General features: G+C 50.8%; 1 non-coding gene and 1 pseudogene across 1 annotated transcript; both read left to right on the top strand.

Annotated features, from left to right (window-relative positions):
* The first annotated feature begins 9704 nt into the window (after positions 1–9704).
* Positions 9705–9858, top strand: LOC122798950. Its single transcript, XR_006364369.1, has one exon. It is a non-coding gene; the product is annotated as a 5.8S ribosomal RNA (ribosomal RNA).
* Positions 9859–10260: 402 nt separating this feature from the next.
* On the top strand, positions 10261–19040 carry LOC122799057 (annotated as a pseudogene).
* Positions 19041–23166: the final 4126 nt, after the last annotated feature.

Raw genomic sequence — 23166 nt, 5'->3', positions numbered from 1 at the left:
CTGTAGGGGATATCCGGGAGAGGGGGACTGTGGTGCTCTAAACCAAAAAGGAGGGGAAGAGTAGTGGAAGGTGTTTGGGCATGGAGTGCTTTCTCCTGGGTGCGAGGGCACTGAGAGTCACCCCCCCCCATTGGTTCGGAGGTTTCAGGAGATCATCCTGCGGAAAGCCGCAGGACCAGGAGCTCTCCTTCTTGGGTGAACTCTTAGGGTGAGTCTGCCCCTGTGGAAGTCAGAAGGGGAAAACGGCAGAAGGCATCGGGGCATGGAGTGCTCCCACTGATGGTTCGGAAGTTTCAGGGGATTGTCCTGCGGAAAGCCACGGGACCAGGAGCTCTCCTCCAGGGTGAACTCGGAAGACGAGTCCGTCCCTGTGGAAGTTGGAAAGGGAGAGCAGCAGAAGGCATCCAAGCATGGAGCACTCTCTCCTGGGTGTGAGGGTGCCAAGTGAGCACCCTCCCGGTGGGTCAGAAGTTTCAGGGAATCATCCTACGGAAAGCCATGGGACCAGGAGCTCTCCTTCCAGGGTGAACTCGGAGGGTGAGTCCTCCCCTGTGGAAGTCAGAAGGGGAAAGCAGCAGATGGTGTCTGGGCATGGAGAGCTCCTGCCAAGCAGGTGTGAGGGTTTCGTCCTCGCCTGGTACAGGACGGTGTCGGCGAAATGCGGCAATGTCCCTCGCATGTATTTGGATGGGAAAGCAAGGGGATGCAGAAGTTGTGATGAGAGCGTGGCTGCTGCTCGGCAGCTGAGGAGAGTTCTGCGAGGTCAGCCAAGATCAGAGGGAGGTCCCACTGAGAGGCTGCGAGGATTCAAAGACATGGCCTGGCTAGGCAGCCTGCAGGGGATATGTGGGAGAGGGGGACCATGGTGCTCTGGACCAAAAGGAGGAGGAGAGCAGCAAAAGGCATCCAGGCATGGAGCGCTCCCTTCTGGGTGGGAGGACACCGACAACGTGCCCACCCTGATGGTTCGAAAGTCAGGGGATCGTCCTGCGGAAAGCCGTGCGACCAGTAGCTCTGCTTCCCAGGTGAACTCAGAGGATGAGTCTGCCCCTGCGGAAGTCAGAAAGGGAGAGTAGCAAAAGATGTCTGGGCATGGAGCGCTCTCTCCTGGATGCGAGGGTGCCAAGCATGCACCTTCCCAGTGGGTCGGAAGTGTCAGGGGATCATATTGCGGAAAGCCGCAGGACCAGGAGCTCTCCTTCCCGGGTGAACTCAGAGGGTGAGTCCGCTCCTGTGGAAATTAGAAGGGGAGAGCGGCAGAAGGCATCTGGGCATGGAGTACTCCTGCCAGGCAGGTGTAAGGGATCCGTCCTTGGCCGGTTCCTGACGGCATCCCCGAAATGCAGCAAAGTCCCCAGAATGTTTCTGGACCGGAAAGGAGGGGGGCTCGGAATTCCTGATTAGACAGGGCCTGCACCTCGGTGGCTGAGGGGAGTTCCACGAAGGCGGCCAGGATCAGAAAGAGGTCCCGCTGAGAGGCATCACATGGCACAGTTAGGCAGCCTGCAGGTGGATATGCGGGAAGATGGGGACCGTGGTGTTCTGGATCGGAAAGGAGGGGGGCTCAGAAGTCTGGATGGGAGTGGGCCTGCCCCTCGGTGGCTGAGGGGAGTTTCGTGAAGGCAGCCAGGATCGGAGGGAGGTCCCGCTGAGAGTCATCCAGGGCATGGAGACATGGCATGGTTAGGCAGCCTGCGGGGATATGCGGGAAGATGGGGACCATGGTCCTCTGGACCAGAAAGGAGGGGGAAAGTGGTGGAAGGTGTCCGGCATGGAGCACTCCCTCCTGGTTGTGAGGGTCCAGGTCGCGTGCCCAAGAGAGCATCTTGTGCAAGGTTGTGGGGTCAGGAGTGCTCCTGCCCAGGGTGAGGAGGGTCAGGCAGAGCTCCCCAGTGGAAGTCCTCAAGGGAGTGTCTGGTGAAAGGCTGCGGGTCCAGGAGCACTCCTGCCAGGCAGGTGGGAGGAGTCCGTTCTTGTCCAGTATGGGATGGCATCCGTTGAAATGTGGCAAAGTCCCCAGAATGCTCTGGATGGGAAAGGATGGGGACGCGGAAGTCCCGATGGGAGTGCGGCTGCCCCTCGGTGGCCAAGTGGAGTTCTGTGAGGTCGGCCAGAATCAGAGGAACACAGCATGGTTAGGCAGCCTCCAGTAGATATGCAACCCGGGAAAGGAGCGCTCCCACCCAGGTAGAAGTGGAAGCTTGGATAGGGTGTCTGCCCCTGTGGATATCCGGAAGGGGGAGAGCGGCATAAGGTGTATGGGCATGGAGCACTCCCTCCTGGGTGCGAGGGTCTGGGTCGTGCCCCCAAGGGATCATCTTGCCAAGGATGCGGGGCTAGGAGTGCTTCGTCCCAGGTGGGGGGGGGTCAGGCAGAGCCCCCCCGACAGAAGTCCTTAAGGGAGTGTCTGACAGAAGGCCACGGAACCAGAAGCGCTCCTGGCGGGCAGGTGTAAGGGGTCTGGATGGGAAAGGAGGGGGATGCGGAAGTCCCGATGGGAACTTGGCTGCCACTTGATGGCCAAGTGGAGTTCTATGAGGTCTGCCAGGAATGGAAGAAGGTCCCCGTGAGAGGCAGCCCGCAGAAGATATGCAACCCAGGAAAAGAGCACTCCCACCCAGGTAGAAGTGGAAGCCTGGAAGAAGTGTCCACCCCTGTGGATGTCCAGAAGGGGAGAATGGCGTAAGGCATCCAGGCATGGAGCGCTCCCTCCTGGGTGCGAGTGTCTGGGTCACACCCCCAAGGGAGCATCTGGCGCAAGGATGCAGGGCCAGAATTGCTCCGGCCTGGGTGTGGAGGGTCAGGCAGAGCACCCCCGATGGAAGTCCTCAAGGGAGCGTCTGGCAGAAGGCCACAGAACCAGGAGCACTCCTACCATGCAGGTGTGAGGGGTCCATCCTCATGTGGTACAGGACAGCATTCCTTGCAATATGGCAAAGTCCCCAGAATGCTCTGGATGGGAAAGGAGGGGGATGCAGAAGTCCTGATGCGAGCGCGGCTGCCGGTCGGCAGCTGAGTGGAGTTCCGTGAGGTTGGCCAAGAATGATTGTAGGTCCCAATGAGAAGCCGCTAGAGCTCAGAGACACAGCCCGGTTAGACAGCCTGCAGGGGATATGTGGGAAAGGGAGACCATGATGCTCTGGACCGGAAAGGAGGGGTAGAGTGGCGAAAGGCATCCAGGCATGGAGTGCTCCTTCTTGGGTGTGAGGGGGCAGAGAACTCACCCCCCTGGTGGTTCAGATGTTTCATGGGATTGTCCTGCAGAAGACCATGGGACCAGGAGCTCTCCTTCCTGTGTGAACTTGGAGGGTGAGTCTGCCCCTGTGGAAGTCAGAAGGGGAGAGCGGCGGAAGGCGTCCAGGCATGGAGCACTCCCTCCTGGGTGCGAGGGGGCTGAGACCGCACCCCCTGGTGGTTCGGAAGTTTTAGGGGATCGTCCTGCAGAAAGCCGTGGGACCAGGAGCTCTCCTTCCTGGGTGAAATCGGAGGGTGTGTCTGCCCCTGTGGAAGTCGGAAGGGGAGAGCGGTAGAAAGCATCCAGGCATGGAGTGCTCCTGCCAGGCAGGTGTGATGGTTCCATTCTTGCCCAGTATGGGATGGCATCCACGAAATGCAACAAAGTCCCTCGCATATATCTGGATGGGAAAGCAGGGGGATGTGGAAGTCAGAATGAGAGTGCGGCCGCTGCTCGGCGGCCGAGGGGAGTTCCGGGAGGTCAGCCAAGATCAGAGGGTGGTCCTACTGAGAGGCTGTGAGGACTCGGAGACACAGCCTGGTTAGGCAGCCTGCAGAGGATATGTGGGAGAGGGGGACCATGGTGCTCTGGATCAAAAAGGAGTGGGAGAGTGGCCGAAGGCATTTGGGCATGGAGTGCTCCCTCCTGGGTACAAGGGTGCAGAGAGTGCACCCCCCCTGTTGGTTTGGAAATTTCAGGGGATCATCCTGCGGAAAGCCATGGGACCAGGAGCTCTCCTTTCTAAGTAAACTTGGAGGTTGAGTCCACCCCTGTGGAAGCCAGAAGGGGAGAGCGGCGGAAGGCATCCGGGCATGGAGTGCTCCTGCCAGGCAGGTGTGAGGGTTCCATCCTCGCCCAGTATGGGATGGCATCCACGAAATTCGACAAAGTCCCTCACATGTATCTGGATGGGAAAGCAGGGGGATGTGGAAGTCAGAATGAGAGTGTGGCTGCTGCTCGGCAGCCGAGGGGAGTTCCGGGAGGTCAGCCAAGATCAGAGGGTGGTCCTACTGAGAGGCTGTGAGGACTCAGAGACACAGCCTGGTTAGGCAGCCTGCAGAGGATATGTGGGAGAGGGGGACCATGGTGCTCTGGATCAAAAAGGAGTGGGAGAGTGGCCAAAGGCATTCAGGCATGGAGTGCTCCCTCCTGGGTGCAAGGGTGCAGAGAGTGCATCCCCCCTGTTGGTTCGGAAGTTTCAAGGGATCATCCTGTGGAAAGCCACGGGACCAGGAGCTCTCCTTCCTAAGTAAACTTGGAGGTTGAGTCCACCCCTGTGGAAGCCAGAAGGGGAGAGCGGCGGAAGGCATCCGGGCATGGAGTGCTCCTGCCAGGCAGGTGTGAGGGTTCCGTCCTCGCCCGGTATGGGATGATGTCGGCGAAATGTGGCAAAGTCCCTTGCATGTATCTGGATGGGAAAGCAGAGGGATGCAGAAGTTGCGATGAGAGCATGGCTGCCGCTCAGTGGCTGGGGGGAGGTCCGTGAGGTCGGCCAAGATTGGACGAAGGTCCCACTGAGAGGCCGCAAGGGCTCGAAGACATGGCCCAGTTAGGCAGTCTGCAGGGGATATGCAGGGGAGGGGGACCATGGTGCTCTGGACGGAAAGGAGGGGAGAGCAGCAGCAGGCATCCGGGCATGGAACACTCCTCCCAATTGTTCGGAAGTTTCAAGGGATCATCCTGCAGAAAGCCACGGGACCAGGAGCTTTACTTCCCGGGGTGAACTCAGAGAATGAGTCCGCCTCTGTGGAAGTCAGAAAGGGAAAGCGGCAGAAGGTGTTCGGGCATGGAGCACTCCCTCCTATGTGTGAGGGTGCCGAGCGAGCACCCTTCCGGTGGGTCAGAAGTTTCAGGGGATCATCCTGGGGAAAGTCGTGGGACCACGAGCTCTCCTTCCAGGGTGAACTCGGAGGGTGAGTGTGCCCCTGTGGAAGTCAGAGGAGAGAGTGGCGGAAGGCATCCAGGCATGGAGCGCTCCAGCCAGGCAGGTTTGAGGGTTCCGTCCTTGCCCGGTATGGGACAGTGTCGGCAAAATGCGGCAAAGTCCCTCACATGTATCTGGATGGGAAAGCAGGGAGACACAGAAGTTGCGATGAGAGCAGCAGAAGGCATCAGGGCATGGAGCGCTCCTCCCGATTGTTCAAAAATTTCAGGGGATTGTCCTGCGGAAAGCCACAGGACCAGAAGCTCTCCTTCCCAGGTGAACTGGGAGGATAAGTCTGCCCCTGCGGAAGTCGGAAAGGGAGAGTAGTGGAAGGCATCCGGGCATGGAGTGCTCCCTCCTGGATGCGAAGGTGCTGAACATGCACCCTCCCAGTGGTTCAGAAGTGTCAGGGGATCGTCCTGCGGAAAGCTGTGGGACCAGGAGCTCTCCTTCCCATGTGAACTCAGTGGGTGAGTCCGCCCCTGTGGAAGTCAGAAGGGGGAGCGGCTTAAGGCATCTGGGCATGGAGTGCTCCTGCCAGGGAGGTGTGACGGGTCCGTCCTCAGCCGGTACCTGACTGCATCCCCGAAATGCGGCAAAGTCCCCAGAATGTCTCTGGACCAGAAAAGAGGGAGGCTCAGAAGTCCCAATGAGAGCAGGCCTGCCCCTCAGCGGCCAAGTGGAGTTCCGCAAAGTTGGCCGGGATCGGAGGGAGGTCCAGCTGAAAGGCATCCAGGGCACAGAGACATGGCACGGTTAGGCAGCCTGCAGGGGATATGCAGGAAGACGGGGACCATGGTGTTCTGGACCAGAAAGGAGGGGGCCTCAGAAGTCCCGATGAGAGTGGGCCTGCCCCTCAGCAGCCGAGGGGAGTTCCGTGAAGTTGGATGGGATCAGACACGGCACGGTTAGGCGGCCTGCAGGGGATATGCAGGAAGACGGGGACTGTGGTGTTCTGGATGGTGATGGAGGGGGACGGGAAAGTCCCGATGAGAGTGGGTCTGCCTCTCGGTGGCCAAGGGGAGTTCCGCAAAGACAGCCGGGATCAGAGGGAGGTCCCCCTGAGAGGCTCTGAGGGCACGTGGACACGGCACGTTTAGACAGCCTGCAAGGGTCATGGAGTTGGTGAGGTCCCTGAGGTGAGCCTTGCACCGTAGCCGGGTAAAGAGGTCTCTCTCCATGGTAGAAGGGGGGGGCCACCATGGTAAGCCCTTACAGAAGTCATTAAGGGTGCTTTGTGCATAGGCGTGAAGGCCCAGAAAGCGTTTGGCCAGTCAGGCATCCAACCCCACCCCATTCTCAAAGGCGTTCTCGAAAAATCGCAAAGTCCCCAGAGTAACCCTGGATTGGAAAGGAGGTAGACTTGGAAGTCTGTATGAGAGTCTAATTGCCCCTCCAAGGCTGAGGGGAGTTCAATGGGGGTGGTCGCACCCTGCATATTCACTCCCCTGATCACCCGGCGGGCTCGCATGATCCAGCACAATTTCGCAGCCTCCAGGAGTTAAGGGACAAAGAGGCTTTTTGTCAAAGTTCAAGTCTGGGTACCAGCCCCTGTGAAAATGTCCTGCCAGTTGTCTGCATAGGATTGTGGTGTCCTTACCTACTGTCCGTCGATCATTCAGGCCAACTGACTCCCACTGGTGGATGGCACCCCGCTGCATGGCTCTGTGGGTCACAACTTGTGAGTTGAGGTTCTCCACCCCTGGATCAAGGTGCGGTTGGGGTGCAGAATGCTACATGACCCTTAGGGCGGAAGTCTAGGTGAGACCGATGAGCCCAGTCCGAGGCATAGGATTCCTGTAACATGGCTGTCATCCCCGGCATCCATGTGAGGCCGAAGCGTGTGGGGTTGTATTCCCCTTTTCTCTAGCTATAGCACTGATGCACACTGCGCCAGCCTGCGGCCCTCCAGGGTCGCGGTTGCTGGTCCATGACCAGCATCCATGGTGGCCCCTCCTCAGGGAGAGGGACCCCTCCTGTCAGCAGAGATGTAGGCTTTGGTCCCACATCTCTGCCCACCCGATGAGGTGCTCCTATCTGGTTGATCCTGCCAATAGCACATGCTTGTCTCAAAGATTAATCCATGCAAGTCTTGATGCACACAGACATTACAGTGAAACTACAAATGGCTCATTAAATCAGTTATGGTTCCTCTGATTGCTCCACCGTTACTTGGATAACTGTGGTAATTCTAGAGTTAATAAATCCTGACGAGCACTGACCTCTGGGGATGCGTACATTTATCAGACCAAAACCAATCTAGGTCTCAGCCCGGCAGCTTTGGTGACTCTAGATACACTCGGGCCAATTGCGTGCCCTCGTGGTGGTGATGTGACATTCGAATGTCTGCCCTATCAACTTTCACTGGTACTCTCTGTGCCTACCATGGGGACCATGGATAATAGGGAATCAGAATTCAATTCTGGAGAGGGAGCCTGAGAAACAGCTACCACATCCAAGGAAGGCAGCAGGCGTACAAATTACCCACTCCCGACTAGGGGAGGTAATAATGCAAAATAACAATACAGGACTCTTTCAAGGCCCTGTAATTGGAATGAGTACAATTTAAATCCTTTAACAAGGATCTATTGGAGGGCAAGTCTGGTGCCAGCAGCCGCACTAATTCCAGCTCCAATAGCATATATTAAGGTTGCTTCATTTAAAAAGCTCATAGTTGGAACTTGGGATCAGGCTGGCGGTCTTCCATGAGGTGAGCTACTGCCTGTCCCAGCCCTTTCCTCTCGGTGCTCCCTTGATGCTCTTAACTGAGTGTCCTGGGGGTCCAAAGCATTTACTTTGAAAAAATGTGGGTGTTCAAAGCAGGTTGGTCACCTGAATACTTTAGCTAGGAATAATGGAATAGGACTCCGGTTCTATTTTGTTGGTTTTCAGAACTGGGGCCATGATTAAGACGGACAACTGGGGGCATTCATATTGTGCCACTAAAGGTGAAATTCTTGGACTGGTGCAAGATGAATGAAAGTGAAAGCATTTACCAAGAATGTTTTCCTTAATCAAGAACGAAAGTCGGTGGTTCGAAGACGATCAGATACCATCGCAGTTACGACCATAAATGATGCCGATTAGTGATCCAGTGGCGTTATTCCATTGACCCACCAGGGAGCTTCCAGGAAACCAAAGTCTTTGGGTTCTGGGGGGAGTATGGTTGCAAAGCTGAAACTTAAAGGAATTGATGGAAGGGCACCACCAGGAGTGGAGCTTGCGGCTTAATTTGACTCAACATGGGAAACCTCACCCGGTACAGACACGGAAAGGATTGACAGATTTATAGCTCTCTCTCAATTCTGTGGGTGGTGGTGCATGGCCGTTCTTAGTTGGTGGAGTGATTTGTCTGGTTAATTCCTATAACAAACGAGACTCCGCCATGCTAAGTAGTTATGCAGACCAGTGTGGTCATCTCCAACTTCTTAGAGGGACAAGTGGCTTTCAGTCACATGAGATTGAGCAATAACAGATCTGTGATGCCCTTAGATGTCCAGGGCTGCACGCATGCTACACTGAATGGATCAGTGTGTGTCTACCCTTGGCGGGCAGGTCCGGGTAATCCACTGAACCCCATTTGTGATAGGGACCGGACATTGCAATTATTCTCCATGAATGAGGAATTCCCTGTAAGTGCGGGTCATAAGCTCGCATTGATTAAGTCCCTGCCCTTTGTACACACCACCCGTCACTACTACCAATTGGATGGTTTAGTGAGGTCCTCGGATCAGCCTGCTGGATTTGGTCATGGCCCCTGCGGTGCGCCGAGAAGATGATCAAACTTGATTATCTAGATGAACTAAAAGTCATAACAAGGTTTCCGTAGGTGAACCTGCAGAAGGATCATTAATGCCGTAGGTCCTGGGATGTTGCTTTCCATGGGTACTAGGGCTTCACCTTGCTCTGCTGTCCTGACCCTTTGTGTCTCTCTGTGTCTTTCTCTGACTCCTATCTCTCCGTGCACCCTTGTGGAAACCAGCAGGACTGAGCCTGTGTCTCCAGGGGGGGGGGAGTGGAGGGAGTGAGAGGATGGGTGGTGTCTGTCCCCCTTGCCTCTCGGGAGTGGGAGGGAGGGGGTGCATCTGTGCAGTGGGAGGTGCGGGTGCTCCTCTGCTGCCATGAGGGGATTGTGGTGGAGGGTGTGCCTGGCCCAATGGTGCGGTCCACCATGTGCCCCAAAGGTGGCTGTCTCTCCATGCAGTAGTGGGATGGAGAGGGTGCCATCCCTGGCAGGGGGCGGTGGCCTCCCCTCTTGCCTTGTGGGGCCACCGCTGGGGGTGGCACACTGGAGTCCTCTCCCCTCGATGTCGGTCATGGGTACCTGTGGAGGATGCCCCGCTCCATGCGGGGTGTTGGTTCAAAGACCCAGAAGGTCAGTGGTGTGGCCATGTGCCTGCCCCTGTGGGACTCTCTGCTGTCCTGCGGCATGGGGCTAGTAACCCTGGTCTAGGTGCCCATGATGATGCTCGTGAAACCTCTCATGCTCGTCTTGAGGTGCGATGCTGGGAGGGCAGCAATGCCCCCGGCGAATGAGAACTGTACAACTCTGAGCAGTGGATCACTCAGCTCGTGCGTTGATGAAGAATGCATCTAGCTGCGAGTACTAATGTGAATTGCAGGACACATTGATCATCAACACTTTGAATGCACTTTGCGGCCCCGGGTTACTCATCGGGCTACGCTTGTCTGAGGTTCATTGTGTCTTCCATCGCCCATGGGGCTGTCTGGCTCCTGTCGAGTGAACGGCCGGGGAATCAAGGGAGCCCATGGTGGGCCCCCTGTCCCCCCAGGGAGAGATGTGAATGGAGGAGGTGTCCCCTGCCTCCCAGAGCCAGGAAGCCTGTTCAAGGATGGGATGGAGCTGGTGCATGTCTGGCCTGCCCATGGAGGCTGTCGGTGGTACCACCACCAGGCTGCCCTCCTGGTGTGGAGCATGACACCTGCCTGCTCAGTTCCTACATGCTGAGGCCATGTTGGCTGTCCTCTTCTGCCGAGTGGAGTTTGATTGTGGGGAGTAGGTGTGTGGGTGCCAAGGGAGGTCAGGTAGTCTGTCCACTCCGAGGCCCCTGCTGTCCCCACCGTGACCATGCACTGAATGCGACCTCAGATCAGACGTGGCAACCTGCCAGATTTAAGCATATTAGTAAGCAAAGGAAAAGAAACTAACCAGGATTCCCTTAGTAATGGTGAGTGAAGAGGGAATAGCCCAGCGCCGAATCCCCGCTCAGGAGATGGATGCAGGGAAATGTGGCATATGGAAGTCCGTCTCCCCATCTCCACCCAGGGGGATCCCAAGTCCTTGTGACTGAGGCTCAGCCCGTGGATGGTGTGAGGCCGGTGTCGGCCCCTGGCGCATCGGGATCAGGCCTTCCCCAAGTCGGGTTGTTTGTGAATGCAGCCCAAAGTGGGTGGTAAACTCCATCTAAGGCTAAACACCGGCACAAGACCAATAGCGGACAGTGGACAATTATCATAAGGGAAAGTTGAAAAGACAACTGCAACTTTTCGATCGGCAGGGGTGTGAATTATTAGACATTTTAATCAAACATAATGGATACAAGTTGGATGAACTAAATACACAAATAGCAACACTTGATGCTAAAATAAAACAAAACAAAGATTACACAGCCTGCCAAAATCAATATTGTGAAGTTTTTATACAGATAGATAATCATAGTAAATTGGTTTCAGACAGGAAAGCCCGCAAACTGCAAAGAGATCAGTTGGATTATTCCAGCGGTACAGCCTATCCAAAATCACCACGTGGCCAGTGTCCTACTGAACAGTGAGGAGATGGAGCTGTTCCCTCAAACAATAATGGCAGGCAAACCAACGATGAAGCGACAGCAACAAATCAACAACCAACCTCTTTAGAGGAAGCTACCCTTTGCAGATCGGAGCAGTTACGCAACAAGGACAATTATTCAGTTAAGGGGAATTGAACATATACATGGAGGAGGCAGAGAACGGGCTCACATTCACGGAACAATTACAACTAGACTTGGTAGGTGAACAAACTTTGCATAGCACCTACCAGCTAGTAACTAATGCCATGGGAGATTATAAAATTTATAACTATAGTGCTACAGCCTTGAATGTTGAACATGCCAATATTTTCAGTAAAGGATGTACATTCATACCAAAGAGGTGGGCAAAAAATACTTACTTAATAACAGAATTGAAGTTATTTACCAGAAAAATGAATTTAGCTGTAATACTGCAGGATGCTGCAGCAACACAAAATAATCCATTACACATTCCTAGTAGCTTTAATCCTGTTTTACATCTCAAGATAAAGTTATTTGAAGAGATGTGTGATTTAGATTTTAGACACCAATTGCAGCAAAAAGCAACATACTATGAGAGTAATATTACTAAGCAACAACAAAATATGTTAAATGATTTAAAGCAAAGAGGGGATTTACAAATTATGCAGCCCGACAAAGGGGGTGGGCTGGTAGTAATGAATGCAATGGACTATAATCAGTTAATTTTGCAAATATTGTATGAAGATGCATATACTGAAGCTTCTATTAATGAAATTAACATTCCCAACGCCAGAATTATTACCTGGAGGACATGCTTATGCAAGGGCAAATAACTAGAGAGGCTCATGCATACATGCACATACAAAATCCCAGAATTCCAATTATTTTTGGAGCTCCCAAAATTCACAAGGATTTAGAAAATCCACCTTTGCATCCAATTGTGGATGCTGGGGGTTCCAAAACATATTTCATGGCAAAGTATATAGACATGCAATTGAAGAAAAATGTGTTTGAATTACAATATATTTGTCATGATTCCTGGGATTTTCTTTCAAAGGTTAACATGTTGAAAATTTCCAACATTCATGATATTACATTTATTACAGTGGATGTTAAGGATCTTTTTACATGTATACCTCAAGATACAGGCTTGGAATGGTTCACTGAATTTTTTACAGAAAAAATGGTTACAGCCCAAGATAACATCAACACTCTGTCACATATTTTGCAATTGGTATTAACCAATAATTATCTATACCATGACGGTCATTACTTCAAACAAATTAAAGGGGTAGCAATGGGCTCCCCTGTAGGCACATTGTATGCTAATGTAGTTATGGCCGTGTGGGAAGATAAATATTTGTTTCAGTCACAATATATGAAACATGTACAAATGTATTGCCGTTTTTTGGATGATCTCTTTTTCAAATGGAATGGTCCCATAGAGGTTATTGATGAATTTATGCAATTTATAAATAATTGTACTGATTTTTTGAAGTTCACACATGAAGTGGGATATGACAAGATATCATATTTAGATGTTTTGTTAGGCAAAGATACATCACAATGTTACCTAAAAGCTGGCATATCTAGGAAAAATACTTATTCTAATAAGTTCTTGCACTTTACCAGCAACCATCCCAATCAAGTGAAAAAAGCTGTTATAAAGGGACAAATGGTCTGTGCAGCTCGGATGGTCACTGATATAGATGATTTTATGGAAGAATGTCAATATATTGGTGATATGTTTTTAAACAGGGATTATCCCAAGCATTTTGTAGATAGTATTATCACTGAAGTAGTGTACAAAAGGAACATAGGGTTTTACAAACCTTTATTATCAAAAGGTAGTGCAGTCAATCCACACTCACAGTCAGTGGAATCATCCCCAAATGCAGTACAAATAAGGGAACAACCGAATACAAATAAGTATGGCAATGTAGGTTTTATAACAACATATACCAATGATTCTGCAGATATTATTCGGCTTATGTGGAAAAAATTGGACATTCATTACAGGTGACATATATTTAACCAAAATTCTAGGGACACAACCTTTGGTTACTTATAAAAGGGATCGGAACTTGAAAGACTGGTGCAATGCATGTTCTAAACTGGTAGAAAAAAACAAGGTAAAATGAGAAAATGCAATATGTGTACATATTGCAATTACATTTTAGAAGTGGACCAGTTATCAATAATGGGAGTACACATTACTATTCCAGGATATTATAATTGCAATACAATGGGTGTTATATATGCAGCAATATGCTCACACTGTTCTGCTTATTATATAGGCAAAACAGAACAGAAGTTAAAACAACGCATATATGAGCATATTTATGACATCAGCAAAAATTCACATACCAATGCACTTTATAGACACATAGAGCAAAATCCAACACATAAATTCAAGTTTGTAGTATTAGAATAAATTCGACAAACCCCAAGGAAAGGTCCTTGGAAAATAATTTTAGAATCAAGGGAATATTGGTGGCAAGTTTATTTAGATGCCACACAATTCCCAGGTTTAAATGATTCCACTTCTATTACAAGCATTTTAAAGTTAAACGTTTATAACAGATAGGGCATTGTGCAATGTTTAATATAATATAAAAATCATAGTTTTAGTAACTGGATTTAAATATATGCAATTGTCTTTTAATATATCTAATCAACTCAATTGAATAGTTGATTTTAATTAGTATGTAAGGCTTACTAAATAATAAGATGATTTTATTGTAATGATTGTCTGAGGAAGGCTGGTGTCACAGCCGAAAGCGCTAACCTATTTTTAATAAAATTGGATTACTATTGGATTGCTTCTACACTGTCTATCTGTTTGTGTTATAAAGTTGAAAAGAACTTTGAAGAGAGAGTCCAAGAGGGCGTGAAACCATTCAGAGGTAAATGGGTGGGGTCCAAAGGATTCAACCCAGTGGCCACGCTGGCCGCATGGGTGAGGTGGATCCCTTCCCCCTCCAGAGGGTGGGAGACAGTCCCCTAGCGTGCTGGCCATCATTGAGTGCATTTCCTCTGTGATGGTGCATTGCGACCAGCTCCAGGTCTGCCGGGAAGGCCATGCTGAAGGTGGCTCCCCTCCCTGTAGGGGAGTGTTACAGCCCATGGCATCAGCCCTTGCCATGCCCCACTGCCACACCCACCCCAGCCCTCACAGTGGGGGGCCAGGGGCCCCGGCTCCTGTTGGGACTGTTGAGTGGGCCAGACTGCCCTCAGTGCGGCCCAACTGTGTCCTGCCGCCATGCTGGCAGGCTCACCTCAGGTGCCCAGGGTCTGCAGTGATGTTGGTGACCTACCTATCCCATCTTAAAACATGGACCAAGGAGTCTAACAGGTGTGTGAGTCCGAGGGTAGGCAGGAGACCCCATGGTGCAATGAAAGTGAGGACCAGCGAGCACTGGCTGAGGTGGGATCCCCCACTCTGCACGGGGGTGGTGCACCGCCAGCCCATCTCACCCATACCATCGGGGAGGTGGAGCTTTAGCGCACCTAGTAGGACCAGAAAAATGGTGAACTATGCCTGGGCAGGGCAAAGCCAGATGAAACTCTGGTGGAGGTCTGTAGCAGTCCTGATGTGCAAATCAGTCATCTGAACTGGGTATAGGAGCAAAAGACTAATCGAACCATCTAGTGACTGGTTCCTTCCGAAGTTTCCCTCAGGATAGCTGGTGCTCGGCGGATGTATTTTTATCTGGTAAAGTGAATGATTAGAGGTCTTGTGGGCCGAAACGATCTCAACCTATTCTCAAACTTTAAATGGATAAGAAGCCCAACTCGCTGACTTGGAGCTGGGTGTGAAATGTGAGTGTCCAGTGGGCCACTTTTGGTAAGCAGAACTGGCATTGCAGGATGAACCGAATGCTGGGTTAAGGCATTTGATGCCAACGCTCATCAGACCCCAGAAAATGTGGTGGTTGACATAGACAGCAGGACGGTAGCCATGGAAGTCAGAATCCACTAAGGAGTGTGTAACAACTCACCTGCCAAATCAACTAGCCCTGAAAATGGATGGCGCTAGAGCATCAGGCCCATACCCAGCCATCGCTGTTGCTGGGAGCTGAGACAAGTTGGAGGGCCACCGCGGTGGCACTGAAGCTCAGGGTGAGGGCCCGGGTGGAGCCGCCATGGGTGCAGATCTTGGTGGTAGTACCAAATATTCAAGCGAGAGCTTTGAAGGCTGAAGTGGAGAAGGGTTCCATGTAAACAGCAATTGAACATGGATCAGTCGGCCCTGAGAGATGGGTGAGCTCCTTTATGAAGGGACGGGCGATGGCCTCCATCACCATCGGCCGATCAAAAGGGGCTCAGGTTCGTAGGTTCATAGGTTGGTACTGGGCTATCTGCCCGAAGGCATATATTAGCCCAGCCATGTTGTGTGGTATTCACCGCCCCTTTAGTAGTTCCCTAGACTAGCAGCTAGTACCCTTGGCCCCTATCTAGTAGTGCTGTTGGTGTGATCCCCAATGTGAACTTTCTGTTACCCATCCACTCATCAAGGTTCCTCTTGAAGAGTAATAGTGAAGGGCTCTGTCTTATGTAGACTGGGACCCTGTTCCATAGTAAGGGAAGTCTCTGCAAAGGGAATCTATCCCTCCAGCATGTTCTATTCATTGTTGTGTTGAGGTTTATATCCCTAGAGCGTGTAGCTCGAGTAGATTTGGTTTTGCTAAGATGGAGCATGTTCAACAGTTCTGGGTTGGACATGGCTCTGTACGTTAGACAGAGATTGCCTCTGAGAAAGCAGTACGCAACAGAGAACAGTCTTAGCTTTTTCAATCGTGCTGCATAGGGCAACTGTTTGAGGCCAGTTAGGTACCTCTATGGTTTCTCCAGCTGCTGGAGATGTCTAGTCAGGTACATTCCAATTGGTGCATTGTACTCAATAATGGGTCTGATGAGGGAAGAGTAGAGGGGCACCTTCCATCCTTAGATCTTGATGCGAATCCTTTCGTGATCAGATGGGTCACATAGAAGGATTTTCTAACCACTTTGGCAACATGGTTATCAAAGGAAAGCTGACTATCTACTTGGGTCCCTAGATCCCTTATTTTTTCTTCAGATTTCAGGGGATTACCTCCTATGTTGTAGTTTGTGGGTACTCTGTTTTTTCCAAAGGGGATTACTATGCATTTTTTGCATTTAGCTTGAGACCATGGCTTTGACACCATGCATCAGTCTCATTTAGGCCCTTCTGGATGATCTCCATGTTGGCCAGAGACTCTATTATAGCACCCAGTTTGCAGTCATCCACAAACTTAGTCAGCCACAGCCCTTCCGTGCTTGCCTGTACTTCTGAGAAGTATATGCCAAACAGGAGGGGCCCCAGGACAGAGCCCTGAGGCACACCACTCATTACTGATCTGGATTCGGACATAGATCCCGCTACTCTTACTTTATGGGATCTGTCTGAGAGCAAGTTTGCGATTCATCTTGTGACGTAAGGGTTTATGCCCAGGCTGGTGAGCTTATCAATAATACCTGAATGGGGAATGGTGTTAAATACTTTAGCAAGGTCAAGGTAAGCTGTCTGTACCTCCTTTCCCTTATCTATAGCCTGAGTAACTGTCTCAAAGAAATCTACCAGGTTCAGGAGGCATGATCTACCCTTGACGAAGCCGAACTGTGTGGGGTCCAGTGACTGGAGGTTCCCAATCTCTCCATTTATGAGTTCCATAATGATTCGCTCCATAGCCTTACAGATCAGACTGGTCAGGCTTATTGGTCAGTAGTTCCCAGGGTCAGTTGTGGCCCCACCCTTGTGTAGCAGGACCACCATTGCCATGCGCCATTCTATGGGCACATATCCTGTGGAGAGGCTGAATCTGAACAGGGTATTAAGATGCGGGGTTAATTCCTTTTGGAGCTCGCGTATGACACAGCCTGGGGCACCATCTGGTCCCATGGAGGCAGTGTTTTTAGCTTTAGCTAGAGCCTTGTTAACCAACGTATCAGTAATAATGGACTTACACAATCCCCTAGAATGGTAATAGGCCCTGTAGGTGGTGAGGGGGGGGGGGAGAAATTTGCACTGAACCTGTCAGCCAAGATGTTGGTAATGTCAGAAGGGTCAGTGTATTTTGTTCCATTTTGTACTAGCTCAGAACAGACCTGAGCATTGCCATTTAGGTTTTTGATGTAGCCATAGAAGACCTTATGGTTATCCTTGGCATCCTTGGCAACTTTCTTTTCAAAATTAGCTTTAGTTGACTTGATGAGATTCCCCAAATCTGGAGTGGCGGAGATGGGTGCCTCATGGTGTCCAGTGCGGTGACACAAATGATCCTGGAGAAGCCAGAGGGGCCCCCTGGGAGACTTCTCTTTTCTTTGTAAAGGGCAAGGATGCCCTGGAATGGGTTCACCCTGAGACAGGGGCCCACGCTCTGGAAAGCATTGCAGTTCTGTCGGCATCAGGTGAGCTCTCACCAGCCCTTGAAAATCTGGGGGAGAGGGTGTAAGTCTCACGCTGAGCCGTACCCATATCCACCTCTGGCATGTTAGAACAACATAGGTAAGGGAAGTTGGCAAGCCAGATCCATAACTTCGGGATAAAGATTGGCTCTAAGGGCTGTGTCAGTTGGGCTCGGGTGTGAAGATGGGCTGGGTGAGTGCCACAGCTGGATGAGGCATCACCCCCTTGCTGTGCTTCCCCCTCATGGGGGGGTGGAGGGATGGCGGCGGTGACTCTGAATGCACGCTGGGCCCTTCCTGTGGATCACCCCAGCTGTGGCAGGTGCCGGTCCCGACTGGCATCCCGCATCGTCCGCCAGCTAGCAGCTGACTTAGACTGGTGCAGACCAGGGAAATCTGACTGTTTAATTAAAACAAAGCATCGTGAAGGCTCAAAATGGGTGTTGACATGATGTGATTTCTGCCCAGTGCTCTGAATATCACAGTGAAGAAATTCAATAAAGTGCGGGTAAACGGCGGGAGTAACTATGACTCTCTTAAGGTAGCCAAATTCCTTGTCATCTAATTAGTGACATGCATGAATGGATGAACAAGATTTCCACTGTCCCTACATACTATCTAGTGAAACCACAGCCAAGGAAACAGGCTTGGAAGAATCAGCGGGGAAAGAAGACCCTGTTGAGCTTGACTCTAGTCTGGTACTGTGAAGAGACATGAGAAGTGTAGAATAAGTGGGAGGCCTCATCCGCTGGTGAAATACCACTACTCATCATTTTTTTTTCACTTACCCATTGAGGCAGGAGTATGAGCCCCACCAGGGCTCTCGTTTCTGGCTCTAAGTACCTGGGCGTCTGTGCATGACCCGCTCTGGGGACAGTGTCAGCTGGGGAGTTGGACTAGGGCAGTACACCTGTCAAAGAGTAACGCAGGTGTCCTAAGGTGAGCTCAGGGAGGACAGAAACCACCTGCGGAGCAGAAGGGCAAAAGCTCGCTTGATCTTGATTTTCAGTATGAATACAGACAGTGAAAGTAGGGCCTCGCGATCCTTCTGGCTTTTTGAGTTTTAAGCAGGAGGTTCAGAAAAATTGCCACACGGATAACTGGCTTGTGGCGGCCAAGCATTCATAGCGACATTGTTTTTTGATCCCTCAATGTTGGCTCTTCCTTTCATTGTGAAGCAGAATTCACCAAGCGTTGGATTGTTCACACACTAATAGGATACATGAGCTGGGTTTAGACTGTCGTGAGACAAGTTAGTTTTACCCTACTAATGATGTGTTGTTGTGATAGTAATCCTGCTCAGTACAAGAGGAACCGCAGGTTCAGACATTTGGTGTATGTGCTTGGCTGGGGAGCCAATTGTGCGAAGCTACCATCTGTGGGATTATGACTGATTGCCTCTAAGTCAGAATCCCGCCTAAACATAACAATACTTTAACACCACAGAACTCCAGTTGGTCAGGGATAACCATCCACAAAGTCGGTGAGGAGTGCGGCTCGTCACTGGGTCGGACTGCAGACGGAAGGGGGCCACCACTCTCCAGCAGTGCATCACACGTTCATGGGGAACCAGGTGTTAAATCATTCCTAGATGACCTGATTCTGAGTCAGGGTTTCATATGTAGCAGAGCAGCAAAAAGCTGTGCTCTATTGAAAGTCAGCACTTGAGCCAAGTTTTTGTCTCAGGCGGGGGGACAGGTTTCGCGCCCTCACGGGGAGGGGGGACCTGTCTCAGGCCAGCTAGCCTGCCCTCCCCCCTTGTCCAGATCGTCAGTAGGACTTTGTTCCTCAGCGGTGGGTGTGGGGTCTGGCTGGGGGATGGAGGGACCGTGGTCCGGGCGCAACCCAGCAGAGGAGTGTCACCCATGGGAGGAGGTCCCTGGTCACACCCCTCACTCCACACCCTCCAAGCATCTGTCCAGATAGCCGGAACCCCTGCTGGCATGGATAGGGTTGAGGATTGTGTCCTTGGGTTTAAGAGTCATCCCCAAAGGGGCAACCCGGTGGTGGGTGCATGTCTCCTGGGAGAGAGCAGAGGTCTATCTGGGAAAACCAGATCTGGGATCCCATCCCCCAGCCCCCAGGGGTGCGGAGATATGGCCACCATGTTGTCTCACAACTGGTACCATCCGCAGGTGCCGGATCAGCCTCCAGTCCTTCACCCAGCACTGCAAGGATACCGCACTGCAGATGGCACCACTCAGGAGGCAAGGGGGCAGGAGATAGAAGGCTCTAAGTGAAGCAAATTTGTCAGTGCCTGGCACCACAGAGGAGTGAGTCAGAGGCATGACATGAAATGGGCCGAGATGCAGGGACCAGGGGCCATGTCCTGTGCGAGTTTGAAAGCCCTAGGTGAAGAGCAAAGGGGAGAACCAGCATCACAGAAGTCTGGATAAGGGTCTGGCTGAGGCCTCGTGGCCCAACAGAGTTCCACAAGGCTGGAAGGATCGGTGGGAAGCTCACCTAGGGGCTCCAAGGGCAGGGTTGACACATTATGATTTGGCAGCCTCCAGGAGTTATGTAACCCAGAAAAAGAGCTCTCCCACCTGGATAGAAGTGGAAACCATGAAGGAGCCCCTCCCCATGAAAGTCCTTAAGGGAGAGAGAGCCAGAAGACAGCCAGGCTGTGAGAGCTGCTGCCAGGGTGAGGGGATCCAGACCACAGCCCCCTCCGGGATGGAAGTCCGGAAGGCGTATGGGCATGGAGTGCTCTCTCCTGGGTGCGAGGGCACCAAGAGCGCACCCCCCGGTGGTTCAGAAGTTTCAGGGGATCATCCTGCAGAAAGCCACGGGACCAGCAGCTCTCCTTTCGGGGTGAACTCGGAGGGTGAGTCCGCCCCTGTGGAAGTCAAAAGGGGAGAACGGCAGAAAGTGTCTGGGTATGGAGCGCTCCTGCCAGGCAGGTGTCAGGGTTCTGTCCTTGGCCTGTATGAGATGGCATCAGCAAAATGCAGCAAAGTCCCTCGCATGTATATGGATGGGAAAGCAGGGGAACGCGGAAGTCGTGATAAGAGTGCGGCTGCCACTCGGTGGCCTAGAAGAGTTCTGCAAGGTCGGCCAAGATCGGAGGGAGGTCCCGCTGAAAGGCTGCGAGGGCTCAGAGACATGGCCCGGTTAGGCAGCCTGCAGGGGATATGTGGGAGAGGGGGACCGTGGTGCTCTGGACTGGAAAGAAGGGGGAGAGTGGTGGAAGGCATCCAGGCATGGACCACTCCATCCTGGGTGTGAGGGCGCTGACAGCGTGCCCCCCGGGTTTTTCAGAAGTTTCAGGTGATCATCCTGTGGAAGGCCGCAGGACCAGGAGCTCTACTTCCTGGGTGAACTCAGAGGGTGAGTACATCCCTGTGGAAGTCAGAAGGGGAGAGCTGCGGAAGGTGTCCTGGCATGGAGGGCTCCCTCCTGGGTGTGAGGGTGCCGAGACCGTGCCCCATGGTGGGTCGGACGTGTCAGGGGATCGTCCTGCAGAAAGCCATGGGACCAAGAGTTCTCCTTCCCTGATGAACTCGGAGGGTGAGTCTGCCCCTGTGGAAGTCGAAAGGGGAGAGTGGCAGAAGGCGTCCGGGCATGAAGCACTCCCTCCAGGGTGTGAGGGCACCAAGAGTGCACCCCCCAGTGGTTCAGAAGTTGCAGGGGATTGTCTTGCGGAAAGCCGCAGGACCAGGAGCTCTCCTTCCCGGGTGAACTCGGATGGTGAGTCCGCCCCTGTGGAAGTCAGAAGGGGATAGCGGTGGAAGGTGTCAGGGCATGGAACGCTCCTACCAGCCAGGTGGGAGGGTTCCATCCTCGGCCGGTACGGGACGCCATCTGCAAAATGCGGCAAAGTACCTCGCATGTATCTGGGCAAAGCCCCCCTGCAGAAATGTAAATGTAGTGTTTGTTTTATTAACACGCTTTAACAAAAGCACTTTTTCGATGAAAGCGCTTTCGTTAAAGTGTGTTCGGTGGTTATGGATATCTTTTGATCAAACATCCTAGATATATATATATATATATATATATATATATATATATATATATATATATATATATATATATATACATATACACGTGTGCATGCAGAATTGTACTTAATAAGTGGGTTAGCTAAATATGCACGTCCAGGAGGAGGACGGAGGAAACAACAGGAAGATATAAAAGTAGTGTGGCAGAGGAGGTTTATCACACCTCCAGCCCCACTGACTCCCTTCACATTTGTCTTACTACCTTAACCCACACACGGACAAGAACATACCTAACTTACATGCGTACTGGAAGCATGCAACAGTTGTTCTACTAAAAAAAATCAAAAAGTAGGGAACTCATGGAAAAGTTACTGAAAGAGACTGGTTTTATATATATATATATATATATATATATATATATATATATATATATATATATATATATATATATTTAGGACAACAGTTTTTTGGAAATGTTTGAACAAGAGTACGTGGTCAGGAGTTCCTGCCATCCATATGTTTTGACTCGGTAACTGACGAGTTAATAAGGGAATCTAAACGATGCCATAAACCTAGGGCTCAGTTACACCATTAACTCTGTCTCACAATGGAAATTACTAGGTGTAGAGATAGTAGTAGTATTGACTAATGATAAAATAGATAAAGAAATCAAGGTTTGGCTAAATGGAATATGTAGGAGGTAAGAGTGAGAGCTGTTATTAAAGTACAGTAACAGCTGGTGTGCAGGAAACTGCTCTTACCAGTTATGTTTAGTATCTGTATCTGACATAACTTTGGGCATAGAAAACAAATTAATTTCTTTATGGATAATACAAAGAAAAAGCAGCACTGGGTGATGAGTAGCCAGCCTATCCATGGACTTCAAAAGCTAGAAGCATTGACTGAGAGGTAACAGGTGAGATTCATAAATGAGAAACACAAAGTCGAACACGTGGATAGAAACAACCTAGCTATAGTACACAGAGTTGGGAAAGTCTGGGTTAAAACGAATGAACATAAAAAGGCTAAATTATACTTCTCAGCTGTGCAGATTTTCACAGAATGTCCATGTTTTTGCCTCACAGTTTTAGTCTGTTCCTCATAACATTTTTATTTCCTGGCAGATTATTGGCAAATATTTGAGGAATGAAGTTAGAAAATATTAATAGACAGTAGAATTTCAGATTTCCTACCCTTTAGAAAATTCATGCTATTGCAAAACCTGCTATTCTATCAACTTTCTACTTCAAATTGTCCCTGTTTTGGGGCCTTTGTCCCAACATTGTTATAGCTTTGTCCAGATTTCTTGCTCTAACAGGTTGAGAGGTATAGTCTAAACTAAAAATTAGAAATGAATGATTCACCAGAAGCATAGTGGAAAGTAGTACCCAAGGTTAACCAAATGCTGTGCTGTATCTCCAAGGCCAAAGGACAGAGAGGCAGTTCTGTCACTTTACAAATCATTGGAGGTGCTGCATCTTTTACTGAAGTTCTATGACGACAATAAAGTGAAAGGAAGTGAAACTTTGAAACAGGGTTCAGGTGAAGGTTTCTAGGATGGTGAAGGGGATGAAAGGGGGGACATAAGAAGAGAAAGTGGTTAAGGTTGTACTGCCTAAAGAACAAAAAGAAATGGGGGGAGGTATCATTTAGGCAGATAGTAATATTCAGAAAATGTATATTTGCTGGGGTAGTGCACTGATCTGTAAAGACAATGTTCTGGCTCAGTCCAGGCGAATTACAAAACAGAAACGGAATCAGTAACAGAGTAGTTCTTGTGTGTCTTGCATTCAGTAAATATTGTGTGTGTCTCTGAATCTCTGCAGTAGTTGTTAGACTGCTGTGAAATTCCTTTGTTAAGTGTTA

The sequence above is a fragment of the Protopterus annectens genome, chromosome 3.part1, assembly GCF_019279795.1.
Source record: "Protopterus annectens isolate FY-2018-M chromosome 3.part1, PAN1.0, whole genome shotgun sequence".
Taxonomy (NCBI): Eukaryota; Metazoa; Chordata; order Ceratodontiformes; family Protopteridae; genus Protopterus; species Protopterus annectens.
Note: the sequence above shows the minus strand (reverse complement) of the source record. Positions and strands in the feature narration are given on the sequence as shown.